Source organism: Pan troglodytes, chromosome 21, assembly GCF_028858775.2.
Source record: "Pan troglodytes isolate AG18354 chromosome 21, NHGRI_mPanTro3-v2.0_pri, whole genome shotgun sequence".
NCBI lineage: Eukaryota > Metazoa > Chordata > Mammalia > Primates > Hominidae > Pan > Pan troglodytes.
Genome location: NC_072419.2, coordinates 993,913 through 1,016,018, shown reverse-complemented (window position 1 = coordinate 1,016,018; position 22,106 = coordinate 993,913).

The window sequence follows — 22,106 nt, the reverse complement described above, 5'->3', positions numbered from 1 at the left end:
TTTTCATGTTTATACGTATTGCGGTGGAGATTTGTCCATGTTTATACAGATAGCAATGGAGATATTTCCACGTTAATACACATAGCGGTGTAGATATTTCCATGTTTATACAGATAGCGTTGCAGATATTTCCATGTTTATACAGATGGCTGTGCTGATATTTCCATGTTTATACAGAGTTCTCTGTAGATATTTCCATGTTTATATAGATGACAGTGCAGATATTTCCAGGTTTATACAGATGTCTGTGTAGATATTTCCATGTTTATGCAGATGGCTGTGTAGATATTTCCATGTTTATACAGATGACTTTGTAGGTATTTCCATGTTTATACAGATGGCGGTGTAGATATTTCCATGTTTATAGAGATAGCTGTGTAGATATTTCCATGTTTACACAGATAGCGGTTTAGATATTTCCATGTTTATACAGATCGCGGTGTAGATATTTCCATGTTTATACAGATCGCGGTGTAGATATTTCCATGTTTATACCGATAGCGGTGTAGATATTTCCATGTTTATACAAATGACGGTGTAGATATTTCCATGTTTATAGAGATGGCGGTGTACATATTTCCATGTTTATAGAGATAGCGTTGTAGATATATCAATTTTCATAGAGATAGCAGTGAGGATATTTCCATGTTTATACAGATAGCAGTGTAGATATTTCCACTTTTATAGAGATAGCGGTTTAGATATTTCCATGTTTATACAGATTGCGGTGTAGATATTTCCATGTTTATACAGATTGCGGTGTATATATTTCCATGTTTATACAGATAGCGGTGTAGATATTTCCACGTTTATACAGATGGCGGTGTAGATATGTCCATCTTTCTACAAATGGCAGTGTAGATATTTCCATGTTTATAGAGATGGCGGTGTAGATATTTCCATGTTTATATAGATGGCAGTGTAGATATTTTCTTGTTTATGTAGATGGCGTTGTAGATACCTCCATGTTTAAAGAGATGGCGGTGTGTATATTTCCATGTTGATGGAGATAGCGGTGTAGATATTTCCATGTTTATAGAGATAGAAGTGTAGATATTTTCATGTTTATACATATTGCGGTGGAGATTTGTCCATGTTTATACAGATAGCTATGGAGATATTTCCACGTTGATACACATAGCAGTGTAGATATTTCCATGTTTATACAGATAGCGTTGTAGATATTTCCATGTTTATACAGATGGCTGTGCCGATATTTCCATGTTTATACAGAGTTCTCTGTAGATATTTCCATGTTGATATAGATGACAGTGCAGATATTTCCAGGTTTATACAGATGGCTGTGTAGATATTTCCATGTTTATACAGATGGCTGTGTAGATATTTCCATGTTTATACAGATGACTTTGTATGTATTTCCATGTTTATACAGATGGCGGTGTAGATATTTCCATGTTTATTGAGATAGCTGTGTAGATATTTCCATGTTTACACAGATAGCGGTTTAGATATTTCCATGTTTATACAGATCGCGGTGTAGATATTTCCATGTTTATACAGATCGCGGTGTAGGTATTTCCATGTTTATACAGATAGCGGTTTAGATATTTCCATGTTTATACAGATGACGGTGTAGATATTTCCATGTTTATAGAGATGGCGGTGTAGATAGTTCCATGTTTATAGAGATAGCGGTGTAGATATATCAATGTTCATAGAGATAGCAGTGAGGATATTTCCATGTTTATACAGATAGCAGTGTAGATATTTCCACTTTTATAGAGAGAGCGGTTTAGATGTTTCATATGTATACAGAGAGTGGTGTAGATATTTCCATGTTTATACAGATTGCGGTGTAGATATTTCCATGTTTATACAGATAGCTGTGTAGATATTTCCACGTTTATACAGATGGCGGTGTAGATATTTCCATCTTTCTACAAATGGCAGTGTAGATATTTCCATGTTTACAGAGATGGCGGTGTAGATATTTCCATGTTTATATAGATGGCAGTATAGATATTTTCTTGTTTATGTACATGGCGTTGTAGATAACTCCATGTTTAAAGAGATGGCGGTGTGTATATTTCCATGTTGATGGAGATAGCGGTGTAGATATTTCCATGTTTATAGAGATAGCGGTGTAGTTATTTCCATGTTTATAGAGATAGCGGTGTAGATATTTCCATGTTTCTACAGATGACTGTGTAGATATTTCCATGTTTGTACAGATGGCAGTGTAGATATTTCCATGTTTATAGAGATAGATGTGTAGGTATTTTCATGTTTATACATATTGCGGTGGAGATTTGTCCATGTTTATACAGATAGCAATGGAGATATTTCCACGTTAATACACATAGCGGTGTAGATATTTCCATGTTTATACAGATAGCGTTGTAGATATTTCCATGTTTATACAGATGGCTGTTCCGATATTTCCATGTTTATACAGAGTTCTCTGTAGATATTTCCATGTTTATATAGATGACAGTGCAGATATTTCCATGTTTATACAGATGGCTGTGTAGATATTTCCATGTTTATACAGATGACTTTGTAGGTATTTCCATGTTTATACAGATGGCGGTGTAGATATTTCCATGTTTATAGAGATAGCTGTGTAGATATTTCCAGGTTTACACAGATAGCGGTTTAGATATTTCCATGTTTATACAGATCGCGGTGTAGATATTTCCATGTTTATACAGATCGCGGTGTAGATATTTCCATGTTTATACCGATAGCGGTGTAGATATTTCCATGTTTATACAGATGGCGGTGTAGATATTTCCATGTTTATAGAGATGGCGGTGTAGATATTTCCATGTTTATAGAGATAGCGGTGTAGATATATCAATGTGCATAGAGATAGCAGAGAGGATATTTCCATGTTTATACAGATAGCAGTGTAGATATTTCCACTTTTATAGAGATTGCGGTTTAGATATTTCATATTTAAACAGAGAGCGGTGTAGATATTTCCATGTTTATACAGATTGCGGTGTAGATATTTCCATCTTTCTACAAATGGCAGTGTAGATATTTCCATGTTTATAGAGATGGCGGTGTAGATATTTCCATGTTTATATAGATGGCAGTGTAGATATTTTCTTGTTTATGTAGATGGCGTTGTAGATACCTCCATGTTTAAAGTGATGGCGGTGTGTATATTTCCATGTTGATGGAGATAGCGATGTAGATATTTCCATGTTTATAGAGATAGCGGTGTAGTTATTTCCATGTTTATAGAGATAGCGGTGTATGTATTTCCATGTTTCTACAGATGACTGTGTAGATATTTCCATGTTTGTACAGATGGCAGTGTAGATATTTCCATGTTTATAGAGATAGAAGTGTAGATATTTTCATGTTTATACATATTGCAGTGGAGATTTGTCCATGTTTATACAGATAGCAATGGAGATATTTCCACGTTAATACACATAGCGGTGTAGATATTTCCATGTTTATACAGATAGCGTTGTAGATATTTCCATGTTTATACAGATGGCTGTGCCGATATTTCCATGTTTATACAGAGTTCTCTGTAGATATTTCCATGTTTATATAGATGACAGTGCAGATATTTCCAGGTTTATACAGATGGCTGTGTAGATATTTCCATGTTTATACAGATGGCTGTGTAGATATTTCCATGTTTATACAGATGACTTTGTAGGTATTTCCATGTTTATACAGATGGCGGTGTAGATATTTCCATGTTTATAGAGATAGCTGTGTAGATATTTCCATGTTTACACAGATAGCGGTTTAGATATTTCCATGTTTATACAGATCGCGGTGTAGATATTTCCATGTTTATACAGATAGCGGTGTAGATATTTCCATGTTTATACAGATGACGGTGTAGATATTTCCATGTTTATAGAGATGGCGGTGTAGATATTTCCATGTTTATAGAGATAGCGGTGTAGATATATCAATGTGCATAGAGATAGCAGTGAGGATATTTCCATGTTTATACAGATAGCAGTGTAGATATTTCCACTTTTATAGAGATAGCGGTTTAGATATTTCATATTTATACAGAGAGCGGTGTAGATATTTCCATGTTTATACAGATTGCGGTGTAGATATTTCCATGTTTATACAGATAGCGGTGTAGATATTTCCACGTTTTTACAGATGGCGGTGTAGATATTTCCATCTTTCTACAAATGGCAGTGTAGATATTTCCATGTTTATAGAGATGGCGGTGTAGATATTTCCATGTTTATATAGATGGCAGTGTAGATATTTTCTTGTTTATGTAGATGGCGTTGTAGATACCTCCATGTTTAAAGTGATGGCGGTGTGTGTATTTCCATGTTGATGGAGATAGCGATGTAGATATTTCCATGTTTATAGAGATAGCGGTGTAGTTATTTCCATGTTTATAGAGATAGCGGTGTAGATATTTCCATGTTTCTACAGATGACTGTGTAGATATTTCCATGTTTGTACAGATGGCAGTGTAGATATTTCCATGTTTATAGAGATAGAAGTGTAGATATTTTCATCTTTATACATATTGCGGTGGAGATTTGTCCATGTTTATACAGATAGCAATGGAGATATTTCCACGTTGATACACATAGCGGTGTAGATATTTCCATGTTTATACAGATAGCGTTGTAGATATTTCCATGTTTATACAGATGGCTGTGCCGATATTTCCATGTTTATACAGAGTTCTCTGTAGATATTTCCATGTTTATATAGATGACAGTGCAGATATTTCCAGGTTTATACAGATGGCTGTGTAGATATTTCCATGTTTATACAGATGGCTGTGTAGATATTTCCATGTTTATACAGATGACGGTGTAGATATTTCCGTGTTTATAGAGATAGCTGTGTAGATATTTCCATGTTTACACAGATAGCGGTTTAGATATTTCCATGTTTATACAGATCGCGGTGAAGATATTCCCATGTTTACACAGATCGCGGTGTAGATATTTCCATGTTTATACAGATAGCGGTGTAGATATTTCCATGTTTATACAGATGACGGTGTAGATATTTCCATGTTTATAGAGATGGCGGTGTAGATATTTCCATGTTTATAGAGATAGCGGTGTAGATATATCAATGTTCATAGAGATAGCAGTGAGGATATTTCCATGTTTATACAGATAGCAGTGTAGATATTTCCACTTTTATAGAGATAGCGGTTTAGATATTTCATATTTATACAGAGAGCGGTGTAGATATTTCCATGTTTATACAGATTGAGGTGTAGATATTTCCATGTTTATACAGATAGCGGTGTAGATATTTAAACGTTTATACAGATGGCGGTGTAGATATTTCCACCTTTCTACAAATGGCAGTGTAGATATTTCCATGTTTATAGAGATGACGGTGTAGATATTTCCATGTTTATATAGATGGCAGTGTAGATATTTCCATGTTTATAGAGATGGCGGTGTAGACATTTCCATGTTTATATAGATGGCAGTGTAGATATTTTCTTGTTTATGTAGATGGCGTTGTAGATACCTCCATGTTTAAAGAGATGGCGGTGTGTATATTTCCATGTTGATGGAGATAGCGCTGTAGATATTTCCATGTTTATAGAGATAGCGGTGTAGTTATTTCCATGTTTATAGAGATAGCGGTGTAGATATTTCCATGTTTCTACAGATGACTGTGTAGATATTTCCATGTTTGTACAGATGGCAGTGTAGATATTTCCATGTTTATAGAGATAGAAGTGTAGATATTTTGATGTTTATACATATTGCGGTGGAGATTTGTCCATGTTTATACAGATAGCAATGGAGATATTTCCACGTTGATACACATAGCGGTGTAGATATTTCCATGTTTATACAGATAGCGTTGTAGATATTTCCATGTTTATACAGATGGCTGAGCCGATATTTCCATGTTTATACAGACTTCTCCGTAGATATTTCCATGTTTATATAGATGACAGTGCAGATATTTCCAGGTTTATACAGATGGCTGTGTAGATATTTCCATCTTTATACAGACGGCTGTGTAGTTATTTCCATGTTTATACAGATGACTTTGTAGGTATTTCCATGTTTATACAGATGGCGGTGTAGATATTTCCATGTTTATAGAGATAGCTGTGTAGATATTTCCATGTTTACACAGATAGCGGTTTAGATATTTCCATGTTTATACCGATAGCGGTGTAGATATTTCCATGTTTATACAGATGACGGTGTAGATATTTCCATGTTTATAGAGATGGCGGTGTAGATATTTCCATGTTTATAGAGATAGCGGTGTAGATATATCAATGTTCATAGAGATAGCAGTGAGGATATTTCCATGTTTATACAGATAGCAGTGTAGATATTTCCACTTTTATAGAGATAGCGGTTTAGATATTTCATATTTATACAGAGAGCAGTGTAGATATTTCCATGTTTATACAGATTGCGGTGTAGATATTTCCATGTTTATACAGATAGCGGTGTAGATATTTCCACGTTTATACAGGTGGCGGTGTAGATATTTCCATCTTTCTACAAATGGCAGTGTAGATATTTCCATGTTTACAGAGATGGCAGTGTAGATATTTCCATGTTTATATAGATGGCAGTGTAGATATTTTCTTGTTTATGTAGATGGCGTTGTAGATACCTCCATGTTTAAAGAGATGGCGGTGTGTATATTTCCATGTTTATGGAGATGGCGGTGTAGATATTTCCATATTTATAGAGATAGCGGTGTAGTTATTTCCATGTTTATAGAGATAGCGGAGTAGATATTTCCATGTTTCTACATATGACTCTGAAGATATTTCCATGTTTCTACAGATGGCAGTGTAGATATTTCCATGTTTATAGAGATAGAAGTGTAGATATTTTCATGTTTATACATATTGCGGTGGAGATTTGTCCATGTTTATACAGATAGCAATGGAGATATTTCCACGTTAATACACATAGCGGTGTAGATATTTCCATGTTTATACAGATAGCGTTTTAGATATTTCCATGTTTATACAGACGGCTGTGTAGATATTTCCATGTTTATACAGACGTCTGTGTAGGTATTTCCATGTTTATACAGATCGCGGTGTAGATATTTCCATGTTTATAGAGATAGCTGTGTAGATATTTCCATGTTTACACAGATAGCGGTTTAGATATTTCCATGTTTATACAGATGACGGTGTAGATATTTCCATGTTTATAGAGATGGCGGTGTAGATATTTCCATGTTTATAGAGATAGCGGTGTAGATATATCAATGTGCATAGAGATAGCAGTGAGGATATTTCCATGTTTATACAGATAGCAGTGTAGATATTTCCACTTTTAAAGAGATAGCGGTTTAGATATTTCATATTTATACAGAGAGCGGTGTAGATATTTCCTTGTTTATACAGATTGCGGTGTAGATATTTCCATGTTTATACAGATAGCGGTGTAGATATTTCCACGTTTATACAGATGGCGGTGTAGATATTTCCATCTTTCTACAAATGGCAGTGTAGATATTTCCATGTTTATAGAGATGGCGGTGTAGATATTTCCATGTTTATATAGATGGCAGTGTAGATATTTTCTTGTTTATGTAGATGGCGTTGTAGATACCTCCAAGTTTAAAGAGATGGCGGTGTGTATATTTCCATGTTGATGGAGATAGCGGTGTAGATATTTCCATGTTTATAGAGATAGCGGTGTAGTTATTTCCATGTATATAGAGATAGCGGTGTAGATATTTCCATGTTTCTACAGATGACTCTGTAGATATTTCCATGTTTGTACAGATGGCAGTGTAGATATTTCCATGTTTATAGAGATAGAAGTGTAGATATTTTCATGTTTATACATATTGCAGTGGAGATTTGTCCATGTTTATACAGATAGCAATGGAGATATTTCCACGTTAATACACATAGCGGTGTAGATATTTCCATGTTTATACAGATAGCGTTGTAGATATTTCCATGTTTATACAGATGGCTGTGCCGATATTTCCATGTTTATACAGAGTTCTCTGTAGATATTTCCATGTTTATATAGATGACAGTGAAGATATTTCCAGGTTTATACAGATGTCTGTGTAGATATTTCCATGTTTATACAGATGGCTGTGTAGATATTTCCATGTTTATACAGATGACTTTGTAGGTATTTCCATGTTTATACAGATGGTGGTGTAGATATTTCCATGTTTATAGAGATAGCTCTGTAGATATTTCCACGTTTACACAGATAGCGGTTTAGATATTTCCATGTTTATACAGATCGCAGTGTAGATATTTCCATGTTTATACAGATAGCAGTGTAGATATTTCCATGTTTATACAGATGACGGTGTAGATATTTCCATGTTTATAGAGATGTCGGTGTAGATATTTCCATGTTTATAGAGATAGCGGTGTAGATATATCAATGTGCATAGAGATAGCAGTGAGGATATTTCCATGTTTATACAGATAGCAGTGTAGATATTTCCACTTTTATAGAGATAGTGGTTTAGATATTTCATATTTATACAGAGAGCGGTGTAGATATTTCCATGTTTATACAGATTGCGGTGTAGATATTTCCATGTTTATACAGATAGCGGTGTAGATATTTCCACGTTTTTACAGATGGCAGTGTAGATATTTCCATCTTTCTACAAATGGCAGTGTAGATATTTCCATGTTTATAGAGATGGCGGTGTAGATATTTCCATGTTTATATAGATGGCAGTGTAGATATTTTCTTGTTTATGTAGATGGCGTTGTAGATACCTCCATGTTTAAAGTGATGGCGGTGTGTATATTTCCATGTTGATGGAGATAGCGGTGTAGATATTTCCATGTTTGTAGAGATAGCGGTGTAGTTATTTCCATGTTTATAGAGATAGCGGTGTTGATAATTCCATGTTTCTACAGATGACTGTGTAGATATTTCCATGTTTGTACAGATGGCAGTGTAGATATTTCCATGTTTATAGAGATAGAAGTGTAGATATTTTCATGTTTATACATATTGCGGTGGAGATTTGTCCATGTTTATACAGATAGCAATGGAGATATTTCCACGTTGATACACATAGCGGTGTAGATATTTCCATGTTTATACAGATAGCGTTGCAGATATTTCCATGTTTATACAGATGGCTGTGCCGATATTTCCATGTTTATACAGAGTTCTCTGTAGATATTTCCATGTTTATATAGATGACAGTGCAGATATTTCCAGGTTTATACAGATGGCTGTGTAGATATTTCCATGTTTATACAGACGGCTGTGTAGATATATCCATGTTTATACAGATGACTTTGTAGGTATTTCCATGTTTATACAGATGACGGTGTAGATATTTCCATGTATATAGAGATAGCTGTGTAGATATTTCCATGTTTACACAGATAGCGGTTTAGATATTTCCATGTTTATACAGATTGCGGTGAAGATATTTCCATGTTTATACAGATCGCGGTGTAGATATTTCCATGTTTATACAGATAGCTCTGTAGATATTTCCACGTTTACACAGATAGCGGTTTAGATATTTCCATGTTTATACAGATCGCAGTGTAGATATTTCCTTGTTTATACAGATAGCAGTGTAGATATTTCCATGTTTATACAGATGACGGTGTAGATATTTCCATGTTTATAGAGATGTCGGTGTAGATATTTCCATGTTTATAGAGATAGCGGTGTAGATATATCAATGTGCATAGAGATAGCAGTGAGGATATTTCCATGTTTATACAGATAGCAGTGTAGATATTTCCACTTTTATAGAGATAGCGGTTTAGATATTTCATATTTATACAGAGAGCGGTGTAGATATTTCCATGTTTATACAGATTGCGGTGTAGATATTTCCATGTTTATACAGATAGCGGTGTAGATATTTCCACGTTTTTACAGATGGCAGTGTAGATATTTCCATCTTTCTACAAATGGCAGTGTAGATATTTCCATGTTTATAGAGATGGCGGTGTAGATATTTCCATGTTTATATAGATGGCAGTGTAGATATTTTCTTGTTTATGTAGATGGCGTTGTAGATACCTCCATGTTTAAAGTGATGGCGGTGTGTATATTTCCATGTTGATGGAGATAGCGGTGTAGATATTTCCATGTTTGTAGAGATAGCGGTGTAGATAATTCCATGTTTCTACAGATGACTGTGTAGATATTTCCATGTTTGTACAGATGGCAGTGTAGATATTTCCATGTTTATAGAGATAGAAGTGTAGATATTTTCATGTTTATACATATTGCGGTGGAGATTTGTCCATGTTTATACAGATAGCAATGGAGATATTTCCACGTTGATACACATAGCGGTGTAGATATTTCCATGTTTATACAGATAGCATTGCAGATATTTCCATGTTTATACAGATGGCTGTGCCGATATTTCCATGTTTATACAGAGTTCCCTGTAGATATTTCCATGTTTATATAGATGACAGTGCAGATATTTCCAGGTTTATACAGATGGCTGTGTAGATATTTCCATGTTTATACAGACGGCTGTGTAGATATATCCATGTTTATACAGATGACTTTGTAGGTATTTCCATGTTTATACAGATGACGGTGTAGATATTTCCATGTATATAGAGATAGCTGTGTAGATATTTCCATGTTTACACAGATAGCGGTTTAGATATTTCCATGTTTATACAGATTGCGGTGAAGATATTTCCATGTTTATACAGATCGCGGTGTAGATATTTCCATGTTTATACAGATAGCGGTGTAGATATTTCCATGTTTATACAGATGACGGTGTAGATATTTCCATGTTTATAGAGATGGCGGTGTACATATTTCCATGTTTATAGAGATAGCGGTGTAGATATATCAATGTTCATAGAGATAGCAGTGAGGATATTTCCATGTTTATACAGATAGCAGTGTAGATATTTCCACTTTTATAGAGATAGCGGTTTAGATATTTCATATTTATACAGAGAGCGGTGTAGATATTTCCATGTTTATACAGATTGCGGTGTAGATATTTCCATGTTTATACAGATAGCGGTGTAGAAATTTCCACGTTTATACAGATGGCGGTGTAGATATTTCCATCTTTCTACAAATGGCAGTGTAGATATTTCCATGTTTATAGAGATGGCGGTGTAGATATTTCCATGTTTATATAGATGGCAGTGTAGATATTTCCATGTTTATAGAGATGGCGGTGTAGACATTTCCATGTTTATATAGATGGCGGTGTAGATATTTCCATGTTTATAGAGATAGCGGTGTAGATATATCAATGTGCATAGAGATAGCAGTGAGGATATTTCCATGTTTATACAGATAGCAGTGTAGATATTTCCACTTTTATAGAGATAGCGGTTTAGATATTTCATATTTATACAGAGAGCAGTGTAGATATTTCCATGTTTAGACAGATTGCGGTGTAGATATTTCCATGTTTATACAGATAGCGGTGTAGATATTTCCACGTTTATACAGATGGCGGTGTAGATATTTCCATCTTTCTACAAATGGCAGTGTAGATATTTCCATGTTTATAGAGACGGCGGTGTAGATATTTCCATGTTTATATAGATGGCAGTGTGGATATTTTCTTGTTTATGTAGATGGCGTTGTAGATACCTCCATGTTTAAAGAGATGGCGGTGTGTATATTTCCATGTTGATGGAGATAGCGGTGTAGATATTTCCATGTTTATAGAGATAGCGGTGTAGTTATTTCCATGTTTATAGAGATAGCGGTGTAGATATTTCCATGTTTCTACAGATGACTTTGTAGATATTTCCATGTTTGTACAGATGGCAGTGTAGATATTTCCATGTTTATAGAGATAGAAGTGTAGATATTTTCATGTTTATACATATTGCGGTGGAGATTTGTCCATGTTTATACAGATAGCAATGGAGATATTTCCACATTGATACACATAGCGGTGTAGATATTTCCATGTTTATATAGATAGCGTTGTAGATATTTCCATGTTTATACAGATGGCTGTGCCGATATTTCCATGTTTATACAGACTTCTCTGTAGATATTTCCATGTTTATATAGATGACAGTGCAGATGTTTCCAGGTTTATACAGATGGCTGTGTAGATATTTCCATGTTTATACAGACGGCTGTGTAGTTATTTCCATGTTTATTCAGATGACTTTGTAGGTATTTCCATGTTTATACACATGGCGGTGTAGATATTTCCATGTTTATAGAGATAGCTGTGTAGATATTTCCATGTTTACACAGATAGCGGTTTAGATATTTCCATGTTTATACAGATCGCGGTGTAGATATTTCCATGTTTATACAGACCGCGGTGTAGATATTTCCATGTTTATACCGATAGCAGTGTAGATATTTCCATGATTATACAGATGACGGTGTAGATATTTCCATGTTTATAGAGATGGCGGTGTAGATATTTCCATGTTTATAGAGATAGCGGTGTAGATATATCAATGTTCATAGAGATAGCAGTGAGGATATTTCCATGTTTATACAGATAGCAGTGTAGATATTTCCACTTTTATAGAGATAGCGGTTTAGATATTTCATATTTATACAGAGAGCAGTGTAGATATTTCCATGTTTATACAGATTGCGGTGTAGATATTTCCATGTTTATACAGATAGCGGTGTAGATATTTCCACGTTTATACAGATGGCGGTGTAGATATTTCCATCTTTCTACAAATGGCAGTGTAGATATTTCCATGTTTATAGAGATGGCGGTGTAGATATTTCCATGTTTATATAGATGGCAGTGTAGATATTTTCTTGTTTATGTAGATGGCGTTGTAGATACCTCCATGTTTAAAGAGATGGCGGTGTGTATATTTCCATGTTGATGGAGATGGCGGTGTAGATATTTCCAAGTTTATAGAGATAGCGGTGTAGTTATTTCCATGTTTATAGAGATAGCGGAGTAGATATTTCCATGTTTCTACAGATGACTCTGTAGATATTTCCATGTTTCTACAGATGGCAGTGTAGATATTTCCATGTTTATAGAGATAGAAGTGTAGATATTTTCATGTTTATACATATTGCGGTGGAGATTTGTCCATGTTTATACAGATAGCAATGGAGATATTTCCACGTTAATACACATAGCGGTGTAGATATTTCCATGTTTATACAGATAGCGTTGTAGATATTTCCATGTTTATACAGATGGCTGTGCCGATATTTCCATGTTTATACAGAGTTCCCTGTAGATATTTCCATGTTTATGTAGATGACAGTGCAGATATTTCCAGGTTTATACAGATGGCTGTGTAGATATTTCCATGTTTATACAGATGGCTGTGTAGATATTTCCATGTTTATACAGATGACTTTGTAGGTATTTCCATGTTTATACAGATGGCGCTGTAGATATTTCCATGTTTATAGAGATAGCTGTGTAGATATTTCCATGTTTACACAGATAGCGGTTTAGATATTTCCATGTTTATACAGATCGCGGTGTAGATATTTCCATGTTTATACAGATCGCGGTGTAGATATTTCCATGTTTATACCGATAGCGGTGTAGATATTTCCATGTTTATACAGATGACGGTGTAGATATTTCCATGTTTGTAGAGATGGTGGTGTAGATATTTCCATGTTTATAGAGATAGCGTTGTAGATATATCAATGTTCATAGAGATAGCAGTGAGGATATTTCCATGTTTATACAGATAGCAGTGTAGATATTTCCAATTTTATAGAGATAGCGGTTTAGATATTTCATATTTATACAGAGAGCGGTGTAGATATTTCCATGTTTATACAGATTGCGGTGTATATATTTCCATGTTTATACAGATAGCGGTGTAGATATTTCCATGTTTATACAGATGGCGGAGTAGATATTTCCATCTTTCTACAAATGGCAGTGTAGATATTTCCATGTTTATAGAGATGGCGGTGTAGATATTTCCATGTTTATATAGATGGCAGTGTAGATATTTTCTTGTTTATGTAGATGGCGTTGTAGATACCTCCATGTTTAAAGAGATGGCGGTGTGTATATTTCCATGTTGATGGAGATAGCGGTGTAGATATTTCCATGTTTATAGAGATAGCGGTGTAGTTATTTCCATGTTTATAGAGATAGCGGTGTAGATATTTCCATGTTTCTACAGATGACTGTGTAGATATTTCCATGTTTGTACAGATGGCAGTGTAGATATTTCCATGTTCATAGAGATAGAAGTGTAGATATTTTCATGTTTATACATATTGCGGTGGAAATTTGTCCATGTTTATACAGATAGCAAAGGAGATATTTCCACGTTAATACACATAGCGGTGTAGATATTTCCATGTTTATACAGATAGCGTTGTAGATATTTCCATGTTTATACAGATGGCTGTGCCGATATTTCCATGTTTATACAGAGTTCTCTGTAGATATTTCCATGTTTATATAGATGACAGTGCAGATATTTCCAGGTTTATACAGATGGCTGTGTAGATATTTCCATGTTTATACAGACGGCTGTGTAGATATTTCCATGTTTATACAGATGACTTTGTAGGTATTTCCATGTTTATACAGATGGCGGTGTAGATATTTCCATGTTTATAGAGATAGCTGTGTAGATATTTCCATGTTTACACAGATAGCGGTTTAGATATTTCCATGTTTATACAGATCGCGGTGTAGATATTTCCATGTTTATACAGATAGCGGTTTAGATATTTCCATGTTTATACAGATGACGGTGTAGATATTTCCATGTTTATAGAGATGGCGGTGTAGATAGTTCCATGTTTATAGAGATAGCGGTGTAGATATATCAATGTTCATAGAGATAGCAGTGAGGATATTTCCATGTTTATACAGATAGCAGTGTAGATATTTCCACTTTTATAGAGATAGCGGTTTAGATATTTCATAATTATACAGAGAGCGGTGTAGATATCTCCATGTTTATACAGATTGAGGTGTAGATATTTCCATGTTTATACAGATAGCGGTGTAGATATTTCCACGTTTATACAGATGGCGGTGTAGATATTTCCATCTTTCTACAAATGGCAGTGTAGATATTTCCATGTTTACAGAGATGGCGGTGTAGATATTTCCATGTTTATAGAGATGGCAGTGTAGATATTTTCTTGTTTATGTACATGGCGTTGTAGATAACTCCATGTTTAAAGAGATGGCGGTGTGTATATTTCCATGTTGATGGAGATAGCGGTGTAGATATTTCCATGTTTATAGAGATAGCGGTGTAGTTATTTCCATGTTTATAGAGATAGCGGAGTAGATATTTCCATGTTTCTATAGATGACTCTGTAGATATTTCCATGTTTCTACAGATGGCAGTGTAGATATTTCCATGTTTATAGAGATAGAAGTGTAGATATTTTCATGTTTATACATATTGCGGTGGAGATTTGTCCATGTTTATACAGATAGCAATGGAGATATTTCCACATTAATACACATAGCGGTGTAGATATTTCCATGTTTATACAGATAGCGTTGTAGATATTTCCATGTTTATACAGATGGCTGTGCCGATATTTCCATGTTTATACAGAGTTCCCTGTAGATATTTCCATGTTTATATAGATGACAGTGCAGATATTTCCAGGTTTATACAGATGGCTGTGTAGATATTTCCATGTTTATACAGATGGCTGTGTAGATATATCCATGTATATACAGATGACTTTGTAGGTATTTCCATGTTTATACAGATGGCGGTGTAGATATTTCCATGTTTGTAGAGATAGCTGTGTAGATATTTCCATGTTTACACAGATAGCGGTTTAGATATTTCCATGTTTATACAGATCGCGGTGTAGATATTTCCATGTTTATACAGATCGCGGTGTAGATATTTCCATGTTTATACAGATAGCGGTTTAGATATTTCCATGTTTATACAGATGACGGTGTAGATATTTCCATGTTTATAGAGATGGCGGTGTAGATAGTTCCATGTTTATAGAGATAGCGGTGTAGATATATCAATGTTCATAGAGATAGCAGTGAGGATATTTCCATGTTTATACAGATAGCAGTGTAGATATTTCCAATTTTATAGAGATAGCGGTTTAGATATTTCATATTTATACAGAGAGCGGTGTAGATATTTCCATGTTTATATAGATGGCAGTGTAGATATTTTCTTGTTTATGTACATGGCGTTGTAGATAACTCCATGTTTAAAGAGATGGCGGTGTGTATATTTCCATGTTGATGGAGATAGCGGTGTAGATATTTCCATGTTTATAGAGATAGCGGTGTAGTTATTTCCATGTTTATAGAGATACCGGTCTAGATATTTCCAGGTTTCTACAGATGACTGTGTAGATATTTCCTTGTTTGTACAGATGGCAGTGTAGATACTTCCATGTTTATAGAGATAGAAGTGTAGATATTTTCATGTTTATACATATTGCGGTGGAGATTTGTACATGTTTATACAGATAGCAATGGAGATATTTCCACGTTAATACACATAGCGGTGTAGATATTTCCATGTTTATACAGATAGCGTTGCAGATATTTCCATGTTTATACAGATTCCTGTGCCGATATTTCCATATTTATACAGAGTTCTCTGTAGATATTTCCATGTTTATATAGATGACAGTGCAGATATTTCCAGGTTTATACAGATGGCTGTGTAGATATTTCCATGTTTATGCAGATGGCTGTGTAGATATTTCCATGTTTATACAGATGACTTTGTAGGTATTTCCATGTTTATACAGATGGCGGTGTAGATATTTCCATGTTTATAGTGATAGCTGTGTAGATATTTCCATGTTTACACAGATAGCGGTTTAGATATTTCCATGTTTATACAGATCGCGGTGTAGATATTTCCATGTTTATACAGATCGCGGTGTAGATATTTCCATGTTTATACCGATAGCGGTGTAGATATTTCCATGTTTACTCAGATGACGGTGTAGATATTTCCATGTTTATAGAGATGGCGGTGTCGATATTTCCATGTTTATAGAGATAGCGGTGTAGATATATCAATGTTCATAGAGATAGCAGTGAGGATATTTCCATGTTTATACAGATAGCAGTGTAGATATTTCCACTTTTATAGAGATAGCGGTTTAGATATTTCATATTTATACAGAGAGCGGTGTAGATATTTCCATGTTTATACAGATTGCGGTGTATATATTTCCACGTTTATACAGATAGCGGTGTAGATATTTCCACGTTTATACAGATGGCGGTGTAGATATTTCCATCTTTCTACAAATGGCAGTGTAGATATTTCCATGTTTATAGAGATGGCGGTGTAGATATTTCCATGTTTATATAGATGGCAGTGTAGATATTTTCTTGTTTATGTAGATGGCGTTGTAGATACCTCCATGTTTAAAGAGATGGCGGTGTGTATATTTCCATGTTGATGGAGATAGCGGTGTAGATATTTCCATGTTTATAGAGATAGAAGTGTAGATACTTTCATGTTTATACATATTGCGGTGGAGATTTGTCCATGTTTATACAGATAGCAATGGAGATATTTCCACGTTGATACACATAGCGGTGTAGATATTTCCATGTTTATACAGATAGCGTTGTAGATATTTCCATGTTTATACAGATGGCTGTGCCGATATTTCCATGTTTATACAGAGTTCTCTGTAGATATTTCCATGTTTATATAGATGACAGTGCAGATATTTCCAGGTTTATACAGATGGCTGTGTAGATATTTCCATGTTTATACAGACGGCTGTGTAGATATTTCCATGTTTATACAGATGACTTTGTAGGTATTTCCATGTTTATACAGATGGCGGTGTAGATATTTCCATGTTTATAGAGATAGCTGTGTAGATATTTCCATGTTTACACAGATAGCGGTTTAGATATTTCCATGTTTATACAGATCGCGGTGTAGATATTTCCATGTTTATACAGATAGCGGTTTAGATATTTCCATGTTTATACAGATGACGGTGTAGATATTTCCATGTTTATAGAGATGGCGGTGTAGATAGTTCCATGTTTATAGAGATAGCGGTGTAGATATATCAATGTTCATAGAGATAGCAGTGAGAATATTTCCATGTTTATACAGATAGCAGTGTAGATATTTCCACTTTTATAGAGATAGCGGTTCAGATACTTCATATTTATACAGAGAGCAGTGTAGATATTTCCATGTTTATACAGATTGCGGTGTAGATATTTCCATGTTTATACAGATTGCGGTGTAGATATTTCCATGTTTATGCAGATAGCGGTGTAGATATTTCCACGTTTATAGAGATAGCTGTGTAGATATTTCCATGTTTACACAGATAGCGGTTTAGATATTTCCATGTTTATACAGATCGCGGTGTAGATATTTCCATGTTTATACAGATCGCGGTGTAGATATTTCCATGTTTATACCGATAGCGGTGTAGATATTTCCATGTTTATACAGATGACGGTGTAGATATTTCCATGTTTGTAGAGATGGTGGTGTAGATATTTCCATGTTTATAGAGATAGCGTTGTAGATATATCAATGTTCATAGAGATAGCAGTGAGGATATTTCCATGTTTATACAGATAGCAGTGTAGATATTTCCAATTTTATAGAGATAGCGGTTTAGATATTTCATATTTATACAGAGAGCGGTGTAGATATTTCCATGTTTATACAGATTGCGGTGTATATATTTCCATGTTTATACAGATAGCGGTGTAGATATTTCCATGTTTATACAGATGGCGGAGTAGATATTTCCATCTTTCTACAAATGGCAGTGTAGATATTTCCATGTTTATAGAGATGGCGGTGTAGATATTTCCATGTTTATATAGATGGCAGTGTAGATATTTTCTTGTTTATGTAGATGGCGTTGTAGATACCTCCATGTTTAAAGAGATGGCGGTGTGTATATTTCCATGTTGATGGAGATAGCGGTGTAGATATTTCCATGTTTATAGAGATAGCGGTGTAGTTATTTCCATGTTTATAGAGATAGCGGTGTAGATATTTCCATGTTTCTACAGATGACTGTGTAGATATTTCCATGTTTGTACAGATGGCAGTGTAGATATTTCCATGTTCATAGAGATAGAAGTGTAGATATTTTCATGTTTATACATATTGCGGTGGAAATTTGTCCATGTTTATACAGATAGCAAAGGAGATATTTCCACGTTAATACACATAGCGGTGTAGATATTTCCATGTTTATACAGATAGCGTTGTAGATATTTCCATGTTTATACAGATGGCTGTGCCGATATTTCCATGTTTATACAGAGTTCTCTGTAGATATTTCCATGTTTATATAGATGACAGTGCAGATATTTCCAGGTTTATACAGATGGCTGTGTAGATATTTCCATGTTTATACAGACGGCTGTGTAGATATTTCCATGTTTATACAGATGACTTTGTAGGTATTTCCATGTTTATACAGATGGCGGTGTAGATATTTCCATGTTTATAGAGATAGCTGTGTAGATATTTCCATGTTTACACAGATAGCGGTTTAGATATTTCCATGTTTATACAGATCGCGGTGTAGATATTTCCATGTTTATACAGATAGCGGTTTAGATATTTCCATGTTTATACAGATGACGGTGTAGATATTTCCATGTTTATAGAGATGGCGGTGTAGATAGTTCCATGTTTATAGAGATAGCGGTGTAGATATATCAATGTTCATAGAGATAGCAGTGAGGATATTTCCATGTTTATACAGATAGCAGTGTAGATATTTCCACTTTTATAGAGATAGCGGTTTAGATATTTCATAATTATACAGAGAGCGGTGTAGATATCTCCATGTTTATACAGATTGAGGTGTAGATATTTCCATGTTTATACAGATAGCGGTGTAGATATTTCCACGTTTATACAGATGGCGGTGTAGATATTTCCATCTTTCTACAAATGGCAGTGTAGATATTTCCATGTTTACAGAGATGGCGGTGTAGATATTTCCATGTTTATAGAGATGGCAGTGTAGATATTTTCTTGTTTATGTACATGGCGTTGTAGATAACTCCATGTTTAAAGAGATGGCGGTGTGTATATTTCCATGTTGATGGAGATAGCGGTGTAGATATTTCCATGTTTATAGAGATAGCGGTGTAGTTATTTCCATGTTTATAGAGATAGCGGAGTAGATATTTCCATGTTTCTATAGATGACTCTGTAGATATTTCCATGTTTCTACAGATGGCAGTGTAGATATTTCCATGTTTATAGAGATAGAAGTGTAGATATTTTCATGTTTATACATATTGCGGTGGAGATTTGTCCATGTTTATACAGATAGCAATGGAGATATTTCCACATTAATACACATAGCGGTGTAGATATTTCCATGTTTATACAGATAGCGTTGTAGATATTTCCATGTTTATACAGATGGCTGTGCCGATATTTCCATGTTTATACAGAGTTCCCTGTAGATATTTCCATGTTTATATAGATGACAGTGCAGATATTTCCAGGTTTATACAGATGGCTGTGTAGATATTTCCATGTTTATACAGATGGCTGTGTAGATATATCCATGTATATACAGATGACTTTGTAGGTATTTCCATGTTTATACAGATGGCGGTGTAGATATTTCCATGTTTGTAGAGATAGCTGTGTAGATATTTCCATGTTTACACAGATAGCGGTTTAGATATTTCCATGTTTATACAGATCGCGGTGTAGATATTTCCATGTTTATACAGATCGCGGTGTAGATATTTCCATGTTTATACAGATAGCGGTTTAGATATTTCCATGTTTATACAGATGACGGTGTAGATATTTCCATGTTTATAGAGATGGCGGTGTAGATAGTTCCATGTTTATAGAGATAGCGGTGTAGATATATCAATGTTCATAGAGATAGCAGTGAGGATATTTCCATGTTTATACAGATAGCAGTGTAGATATTTCCAATTTTATAGAGATAGCGGTTTAGATATTTCATATTTATACAGAGAGCGGTGTAGATATTTCCATGTTTATATAGATGGCAGTGTAGATATTTTCTTGTTTATGTACATGGCGTTGTAGATAACTCCATGTTTAAAGAGATGGCGGTGTGTATATTTCCATGTTGATGGAGATAGCGGTGTAGATATTTCCATGTTTATAGAGATAGCGGTGTAGTTATTTCCATGTTTATAGAGATACCGGTCTAGATATTTCCAGGTTTCTACAGATGACTGTGTAGATATTTCCTTGTTTGTACAGATGGCAGTGTAGATACTTCCATGTTTATAGAGATAGAAGTGTAGATATTTTCATGTTTATACATATTGCGGTGGAGATTTGTACATGTTTATACAGATAGCAATGGAGATATTTCCACGTTAATACACATAGCGGTGTAGATATTTCCATGTTTATACAGATAGCGTTGCAGATATTTCCATGTTTATACAGATTCCTGTGCCGATATTTCCATATTTATACAGAGTTCTCTGTAGATATTTCCATGTTTATATAGATGACAGTGCAGATATTTCCAGGTTTATACAGATGGCTGTGTAGATATTTCCATGTTTATGCAGATGGCTGTGTAGATATTTCCATGTTTATACAGATGACTTTGTAGGTATTTCCATGTTTATACAGATGGCGGTGTAGATATTTCCATGTTTATAGTGATAGCTGTGTAGATATTTCCATGTTTACACAGATAGCGGTTTAGATATTTCCATGTTTATACAGATCGCGGTGTAGATATTTCCATGTTTATACAGATCGCGGTGTAGATATTTCCATGTTTATACCGATAGCGGTGTAGATATTTCCATGTTTACTCAGATGACGGTGTAGATATTTCCATGTTTATAGAGATGGCGGTGTAGATATTTCCATGTTTATAGAGATAGCGGTGTAGATATATCAATGTTCATAGAGATAGCAGTGAGGATATTTCCATGTTTATACAGATAGCAGTGTAGATATTTCCACTTTTATAGAGATAGCGGTTTAGATATTTCATATTTATACAGAGAGCGGTGTAGATATTTCCATGTTTATACAGATTGCGGTGTATATATTTCCACGTTTATACAGATAGCGGTGTAGATATTTCCACGTTTATACAGATGGCGGTGTAGATATTTCCATCTTTCTACAAATGGCAGTGTAGATATTTCCATGTTTATAGAGATGGCGGTGTAGATATTTCCATGTTTATATAGATGGCAGTGTAGATATTTTCTTGTTTATG